This window comes from Hyaena hyaena, unplaced genomic scaffold, assembly GCF_003009895.1.
Source record: "Hyaena hyaena isolate Hyena2069 unplaced genomic scaffold, ASM300989v1 scaffold_1132, whole genome shotgun sequence".
Classification (NCBI taxonomy): Eukaryota; Metazoa; Chordata; class Mammalia; order Carnivora; family Hyaenidae; genus Hyaena; species Hyaena hyaena.
The window spans coordinates 551,909-561,094 of NW_024081763.1; the positions used below are offsets into that span (position 1 = coordinate 551,909).

Consider the following 9,186-nt stretch of genomic DNA (forward strand, 5'->3'; position numbering starts at 1 on the left):
ATTTTCCAGGACTGGCTCTCATTACTACACGCGTGGACACCGTCTATCAGAATTAAATCCTCTCTCATTTATTATGTCCAAAATCAGCATGATTTTTTTTTTTCAAAATTGGCCTGTCATTAGCAGAGTTGACATAAATTTTATAGTTTGTCAAAATACCAGCTGGCTCCAACCAGATTTGTTTTAGCTAAAATTTATGATTAGAAATAGTTAATATTTCAACTGGAATGGAAAACTTTTACTCCCATAAATGTTAAGTAGATATTGCAACAAAATGGATTTTTTGTTTTACTGGGATATTGAAACCCATGTAGGCATACGTACTTTTATTAAATATGTAATATGTATGATTTTGACCAAGAATATGATCTCTGTCTTCTTGGCTTTTACATGATCGGGTGAGCTGAGCCTTTCGAACACTAACCCTAAGTACTTGCCATTCCGAATCAATTTTCCAGCTTTGGGGGGTATTTTTTCTAGGGACAGATGTATCAGTGTTTCTTTTATGTATACATGGAGAAAGAGTTTTAATTCTTCCAAAACACACACAGAAACCCAGTCATTGTACAGGGAAATTGGCTTTATTATTTCAGACAATATTTCAGTGCCCTCAGTGGGTAGAAGGACGTCAATGGGGGCAAACTCAATCCTTCACCCTTTTCTTGGGAGGTGAAGGCTGGAGAAGGCAGATAAATATGTCTGGCCTCTCCTTTAAGGATCAGGAAATACTGTGGATACTTCCTCTGGTCCCACAATTCTGGGAGTAGAGCTCTTAGGAATTGGAGGAGCGGTATCTAAAGATACACCTTCCTGTGAATTTCTGCGCCTGGAGGAAAATCTTCCTTGGCAGGTGTTTGTAATTGCAACCAGTATTTCACTAAGTCCTTTCAGTTATAATTTAACTATGGTATAAACAAAAGATGAGGAAAAACCGTCATTTTCTGCAGGAAAGGTGGTTGCAATTTAGAAGGCTGACAAGGAAGGCTTTGGAAGCATCCTTGGAATATTAAATATACACAATTAAATATACGCACAGCACCTAGTCTTCTGCATTTAAAAAAGGGCGGCGAATGTAGTGGCTAGGAGCATCTGTCTGCACTGGCCTTTTGGCTTTGCGCCTCTCCCTTGCTGTGACCGTTGGCAAATCGTTCACCCTCTCTGTGCCTCCGTTTTCTTGTTTATAAAATAAAATGTACCTGCCTTCTAAGGCGATGGTCCAGATTAGCGCATGGATGTGGTCAGAGTAATGCCTGGCCCAGAACGTGCCCCCAGAAGCTCCAGTCAGTAGCCAGTCTTCTGTGGCTGCGTTTCCATCGTTGCCATGGAAGAACATGTCACATCGCATTAGAGCGGGAAGGTGCTCAGTCAGGATGAGGACACTGAGACCCAAGGAGGTGAGCTCATGCCTTCCAGGCCCCACAGGTGCTGTGCTGGGGCCAGATGCAGGGCGTTTGACTTTTCCTGGGGACCTTTCCGGGAAATCACTGCAGATCGGGAATTCCTCGCTCTGGTCTGGGGACAGTCACAGTTATTCTGTTGAAATTTCCTACTGATGTGAATGTCCTCAACCTTCACTTTCTGGAACGGAGTTACACGTCAACTCTTTTCTCTTTTGACGTTAAAACAAATGTTGGTAGAGCTGCTTCCTCACGTTGAGCTCATTGAGGTTGGGCATCATTGATTTTCATTGTGTCGAATATTCCCACTATCTGCTTCCCCATTAGGCAGAGGACCCACTTGTGGCTGTGCTTTTGTTGTCTGAGAAATCCCTGGAATAAAGAGTGTGGCATGTAAAATCATTCCTATGGAACTATTTGCGAAATTTCATTGAGTCTTACTGCTATTTTTAAACCATTCTATTTAAAAGGTAGTAACACTGTGAGAGCTGATCTATTGCTCTGTTCAAGGTGTTTTATGGTGGTATTAATCACTTTGATATGTTGATAAGTAATTGCTAGTGATAGTCTACACTAGGTGTCTGTGACTAACCCGCTGATACCGTAGTCCTTTCCATAACTTGGTATTGTCATTGGCACAATTTGGTGGACTTTATTCAAGCTTCTCCTCCTTCCTGAGCACCTGCTAGGGCCACCCCTGGAACTGACGTCCTCCAGGTGGTTCTTCTCCCTGAAGTCGCTCATCTCTGACACACTTAGGTCATCCTTCAACTACCATTCCCTCCCTAGGATGATCTGTGAGCCTGGACCCCGAGAGCCGAGAGCATATGCATCTGACCCTCTCCAGCCACACAGTGTTCCTGAGTAGCTGCCCTTACCTGGCTGGAAGCCTCTTCTTCTCTGAGCTGCATATTCAGCAGCTTAAACAGGCTGGCCTTTGCTGCACATTCCTTTCCGTATTGGTTTCTGCCCCTGACGCCTGCAAGGCTCTTGAACCTTGTGAAGCCGTTGTCACTACTACATTACTATCATCTGATGTTCAGAATAGTGTTGTGAGCCTGTCTTGTCGCCTCGACAAACGGGGAAGAAACGGAGAGCTCCGGGTATTTAACACAGCACTAGCCCCGGCACAGGTGTGCAATTAACACGTGTGTAATTTACGGTGGAGGTGGGCTTTCCTTAGCAGCTGGCCTTCCCATAGGTAGCCTACTGGTTAACAGTGACAAAACTTTGCTGATAGCCCTGGATCGGGATCTGCTTTGCACTTAGTGTGTGTTCCTGACTAATTAATTTGTCTGCCATAGCCTCAGCTACCACTTCGTCTGTGAAATAACACACATAGCGCAACCGGGCTCGGGGAGCTCTGTTGGGAATTAAGAAGGACAGATCATATGAACATTGAGCATAGTGCCAGGTACATACTGCCCCCAAGACCAGCAATGACCTCACTGTTACTAGTATATTTGTACCACAGGGGGTTTTCTGTGTCAAGATATCCTATAGATGAAAAGTATTTCTGGTTGGAAACTAAATGGGTAATAAGATTTTTAAATCTGGGCATGAAAGAGCAGAGGATATGTTTCTATTTATATGAAAAATGTTGTGCATAAACTTGAGTTATTAAAGAAAAAAGATGGAGATGCAAAGATAGTTTAATTAAAAGTCACATTTTGACAGAAGCGTTTTATTTTCTGGTCCTAAAATTCATGCCAAATTGATATTCCTATTGCCTTTCATATTTCTCGATTTTGTTGGTTTTGGATAATGGTATATAACATCACCAAGAGTAAGATATTTACAGTGTGATTTCTTGGTATCAAATCAGGAAATTGACGGACCCCTGGAAAGTCTGGCTCGCAACCGCCAGGTGCGTTTGGGAGGAGAGAGGAGTGTTGGGTCGGCTCATACATGCATCCATTTGACCAAATTGAGGTGTGGCTAACGTTGCTTTGATGCCCTCTTTGTATAAGGACATAATAAAAATAATCACAAGGAAGGGGAAAAGAAGCTTCGAAGAAAAACTTCATGGGTCCAACCGTTCCTGGTAATGTGATAAATATTTTTTTTTTGTTCCTTCTTTTTACTTGGGCTTATACTTCTGACCTAGAAGCCATAGTCAGCGAGAGAGTGACAAAAACGGTAATGGGAACCTTTACCTGCAAAACCATCATGAGTAACTTTGCCAACTACTTTTCTGACTTTGCCCCAGTTTCTAGAATGATGGTGCCAAGACAGAATAAGGATACAGACCTGGGTTAGGCTATGAGAGATAACTAAGGCCAGTTATATCTTAGAAGCCAGACAAATCATTTTTTAAAAACTTGGTGCTTGAAATGGGAATTTTCAATTATTAACACAATTAAAATACGTTGAATGAATAATTTGTTATATTTGAGGCCTACAGACATAAGGTATGATAGCTTCTTTTGATTTCTTTTTGTTTGTTTGTTTTTGAGAGAGAAAGTGACAGAGCACGAGTGGGGGAGGATCAGAGAGAGAGGGAGACACAGAATCCGAAGCAGGCTCCAGGTTCTGAGCTGTCAGCACAGAGCCCAATGTGCGTCTCGAAATCATAAACCACCAGATCATGACTGGAGCAGAAGTCAGATGCTTAACCGACTGGGCCCCTCAGGTGCCCCAGTAGCTCCCTTTTAGAACACTGAAATTGTTGAGATTTCTCAAGATGGCTATTTCCTGTGAGAATCCTCTGGATACATCAAGTCACTGTGGTCCACCACTTAGAGGAGGTTCCTGGTGGGGAAGGTGGTGGATCAGTTACTTTTGGAATGAAGGGCCATGACTGGAAGGTCTTAGAAGTAGAACTTCTACCCATTCCACTAATGTCCTTCACCGTCCCCTGGACAGCAAGATGTTTGGATGTTACAGCTAGAACGAGCCAGAGCTCAAAGGTGCTGGCTCTCATTGCTACATTCTTATCCCCAAGACTGAATTTGTGTGTGTGTGTGTGTTTTAAATGTCCTGTATTATCATTTATTTTTCTAATTTTAGTTTTCATTTTATTTTATTTTTTAAGTTTATTTGTTTACTGAGAGAGAGAAGAAGCAGAGGAGGGGTAGACGGAGAGCGGGACAGAAGATCCGAAGCAGGCTTTGTGCTGACAGCAGAGTCCGATGTGAGGCTTGAACTCAAAACTGTGAGATCATGACCTGAGCTGAAGGTGCACACTTAACCGAATGAGCCACCCTGGTGCCCCTCATTTGATTTTAGAGAGAGAGCACAAGTAGGGGAGAGGGACAGAGGGAGAGAGAGAATGTTAAGCACACTTGAGTGTGGAGCCCGACATGGGGCTCTGTTGCATGACTCTGAGATCATGACCTGAGCTGAAATCAAGAGTTGGAAGCTCAACCCATAGAGCCACCCAGGCACCCCTCTTTTTTTTAAAGCTGTGTAAAAAAAATCAAGGGCAAAGTAGGTAAGATTTCAAGCTTCTAGTGATCTGTGGACATCATAAAGGAAACAACATATTATTTATTTACTTATTTATTTTTTAATGTTTTATTTATTTCTAGGAGAGAGAGAGAGAGAGAGACAGCGTGAGCAGGGAGGGCCAGAGAGAGAGGGAGTCACAGACTGAAACAGGCTCCAGGCTCTGAGCTGGCAGTCAGCACAGAGCCCGACGCGGGGCTCGAACCCACGAACCGCGAGATCATGACCCAAGCGAAAGTCGGATGCTCAACCGACTAAGCCACCCAGACGCCCCAACAACATTTTAGACTAGTTCGTTACTAGAACCAATAATGATGTTAAAAATTCAGAGGTGAATACAAATGAAAGAGATAGTAGTTTCAGATATGTGGTGGGTCAGATGTCTGATCCTTTCCCGTCATCAGCTTGTAGTTAATGCAAATATTTAACAGTCATGTTCTTCACACTCAGACTTTAGGTACACAGAATGGGATTTATCATTTGACTAATTTGATTCATCTTTGATTTTTAAGCACAATTCTCATTGATCTCTGACTTGCATATTTGTTTATGATAAAGTAAGCACACATGAACCCAGTCCAAACTAGAATGGTCTGTATGGCACTCCTGTCCCAATCCCCTGCCGAGCCTGAAATGTAAACCTTATATTACGCTTTTTTAAAATGTTTTATTTATTTCTGAGAGAGAGACAGCATGAGCAGGGGAGGGTCAGAGAGAGAGGGAGATACAGAATCTGGAACAGGCTCCCGGCTCTGAGCTGTCAGCACAGAACCTGATGCGGGGATCGAACCCACGAACTGTGAGATCGTGACCTGAGCTGAAGTCGGACACTCAACCGACTGAGCCACCCAGGCGCCCCTATACTACACTTTTTGTTATCATTCTTTTGCTTTTCTTTTTAATCATTTTATCATTATATGTATATGCATCTGTATATATTATTAGAGGTGTATGGTGTGAGGTAGTGATTGAGATCGTTTACATTTTTTTCTTTGTGGTGAATGAAATTTTCCTAATCACTTTCAGTTGTTTCTTTCCCCACATCTGTCATATATCAAAATTCCACACGTGAGTGGTTTGTCATGGGTTCTCTATTCTGTTCCATTGGTTAAGGTTTGTTTTGTTTTTACCCTTGTATCCCTGCACATACACACACGCACTATAATTGGTAAAGCTTTATAATAAGTATTTATATTAAACAGGTAGCATTCAGTTTAACGAAGAAACCTCAAAAGTTTCTTGGCCTTTTATCTTCTCTATAAACTTTATAGTCACCTTGTGTCAACCTCTGTATGAAAAAAACTCAACTGGGGTTTTGTTAGTGTCACCTTGAATCTTGTGATTCATTACTGATGAGATAGTTTACAATATTAAACTTTTCTATCCATGAACACTGGAGTATCTCTCCATTCACGTGTGTGCTTTTGTGAAATTTCATGGTTTCGTATATGTTGTCTTACTCTTTCTGTAACTAAGAACTGAAACGTAGACTGTCAGGTTTCCTACATAGAGAATCTTAACACCTGAAATAAAAAGAGTTTTATTTTTCTCTTTTCTGGTATGAAGGTCTTAAGTTTCTATTTCTTATATTATTGTGCTGGCTAAGAATTATAATATTGTATTGACAGAATTGGTGATTGTGAATACTCTTGCCTTTGTCTTAGTTTTAAAGAGCGTTCCTTCATAATTTATTACAGAGGATATTAGTTTTGTAGATTTCCTTTGAGATTCCTTTGTTATACTTTACACAAAACACTTAAATGTGTTTGGGTGTTGAATTTTACTAAGTTGAAGCGATTATGTATGCTTTTTAAGTTGTTTTTTAGTCTTCCAATGTAATGAATGATGAATATTAAACGATTTTCATATTCCTGAGACAAACTCAATTTTCATGATATCTGTTATAAAATGTTGGGTGTGATGTGCCAACAGTTTAAGAGTTTTACAGCATATGTTTTTTGGTGATGTGAATTTGAAGTATTCTTTTATCAGACTAACTTCCTTTTCTGACCCCTTCCCTTCCCTTCCCTTCCCTTCCCTTTCCTTCCCTTCCCTTCCCTTCCCTTCCCCCACACCCAATGTGGGGCTTGAACTCATGACCCTGAGATCAAGAGTCACATGCTCTACCAACTGAGCCAGCCAGGCACCCCTCCTTTTCTTTTTTTTTTTTTTTTAAGTTAAAGTTTTGCTAGTCTTATAAAATAAATCAGAGAGCATGCCCTCTTTTCAGTTTTCCATAAGATTTTAAGGTTTGTGGTATGTTGGGAAGAGTTGATAGAATTTGCCTGGAAAACCCCCTGGCTTTGTTGCTTTCTTTATAGGAAGACTTAAAAACTTCCATTTCAGGATCTTTGATATTTAAAGGATTGTTAGTATTTCTTTTAAATGTTTATTTATTTTTGAGAGTGAGAGAGACAAAGTGTGAGTGGGTGAAATGTAGAGAGGAGAATCTGAAGCAGGCTCCAGGCTCTGAACCATCAGCACAGAGGCCGATGTGGGGCTCGAACTCATGAGCTGTGCAATCATGACCCGAGCCAAAATCGGATGCTTAACAGACTGAGCCACCCAGGTGCCCCAATATACTTAGTATTTCAAATTGTATTTCTTGAGTCCGTTTTAATAAGATACTTCAAGGAATGTTTGCCTTTCATCCAAAGTCTCATATTTAATGGGATGTATTGATAATACTTGCCTCATATTAACAGTTTACATGTATTTTGTCTTTGGTTTTTATTTATAGTATTATAGTTTTCCTTGACCTTTTAAAAATCTTGTCAGATGTCTGTTTTGTTTTAACTTTTCCAAGAGCTTTCTTTTGTCTCTGTTGGTCTTCAAGGGAAGGACAACATGAGCAATGGTAAATCTCCAGGAAGCCAGTCCCAGCGTCACTGGCTCTGATGCTGAGAATTGAGTCATCTTTTGACCCAGACCCTTGCCCTGGAAATAGTACCTGTCTTCTGTTTACTGTGACCTCTGAACCTTTTATTCAGGGCATTCTTCCTTGCTGGTCACCTTTTTGAACACATCTGGGGAATATTCCCCACTTGGGGACTGAGAAGTTTCCTGAGCCCATTTCCCATCATAGAGAACCCGGGATTCCCTTCTAGTCTCTAGCAGCCGTAGTGCAGGCTGGTATTGCTTTTGGAATCCCAAATCGCTCAAAACTTATTCAACTTTTTTCCTATTTAGTGTCAGTCATCTGCAGGTGTCCGTGGTCATGATAGTGCTTTTGAAGACCTACTTGGTAGATTTGCTCTTACTTCTCTGCCTTCTCACCCTATGTCTCTTTCTCTCCCTCTCCTGTCTCTTGCTCACTGCCCACTCCTCCTTCTCTCTCTCTCTTTGAGCCTGTTTGAGTAGCACACTCTCTGGTCCTCTTTTCTATGAGGCATTTTGTCCAGTTGAAAGGATTTTCTGACCCATGCTCTTTCTTGGACTTCACTCTGACACGCCCTAACCCATCATTGAAAAATGGTCTTGCTTTTCCCCCAGGTGGCTATATATTAATCCCTTCTCACCCTAGAACCCAAGTTGAATCATTTACTGGTTGAAGCTGAGAAGCATTTCAGTTCTGAGAGATCCATAGCTTCTGGAATGTGTTGCTTCCGCCTTATTCTTCCTTATAGCCAACCTGTTATTTCCTGATCTGTTATGTGCCTCATGATACCTTAGCAGATGGCAACCAAGAGCAGCAAACCCATGCTTGTCACATTTTGTGTAATGACCTCTTCTGGAGTACGGTCAACAAACTCTGGCCCCCTGTCTATGTTTTTAAATAAAGTTTTGTTGAATATAGCCTGACCATCACTCGCATATGATCCTTAGCTCTGTTGAAGGTACATCAGCAGAGTTAAATAGTGTGACTGAGACTGTATGGCCTAATTAAAGCCTATAAAATACTGATGGTCTAGCTCTTTCTGCAAATGGTTCACTGAGCCCTGCTCTGGACTTAGAATTCTATTAAGGCATCTTTTCCCCTCCAAAGAAAAATACCAGTTTTCATTTTCAGTAAAGATGTGATAGGTTGTGACGTGTTAACAAGCGAACCTCAAATTCGGCCTAACGTACCTGAGGTTTAGTTCACACGCACACATCCTGCCCAGGAGGGAGGTTCTGCTCAGGTTAGTTACTCTGAGGGCTGGTGTCTCCCCCATGACAGGTGCTTTTGTCATCATTGTGTCATAGAAGGGGGAAGTGCTGTGTAGCCTCAGACGGGCATTTCCATGGCTCTGCCCAGAGGACCAACCTAGGGTTCTACTCTGGTAGAGCCAAAGCATGGTTACTTCTCACTTCAAAGGCGGTCAGAAAGGGCTTCTCAGAAGGAACCCAGAAGAAAGAAGGT

The 9,186-nt window shown here is 41.7% G+C and overlaps 1 long non-coding RNA gene across 1 annotated transcript; it reads right to left on the reverse strand.

The window, feature by feature from the left end:
• Positions 1-559: 559 nt before the first annotated feature.
• On the reverse strand, positions 560-8,975 carry LOC120224221. The gene is made up of 2 exons (XR_005526498.1): positions 8,913-8,975; positions 560-1,769 (listed from the first exon to the last, which is right to left on the reverse strand). It is a non-coding gene; the product is annotated as an uncharacterized LOC120224221 (long non-coding RNA).
• Positions 8,976-9,186: the final 211 nt, after the last annotated feature.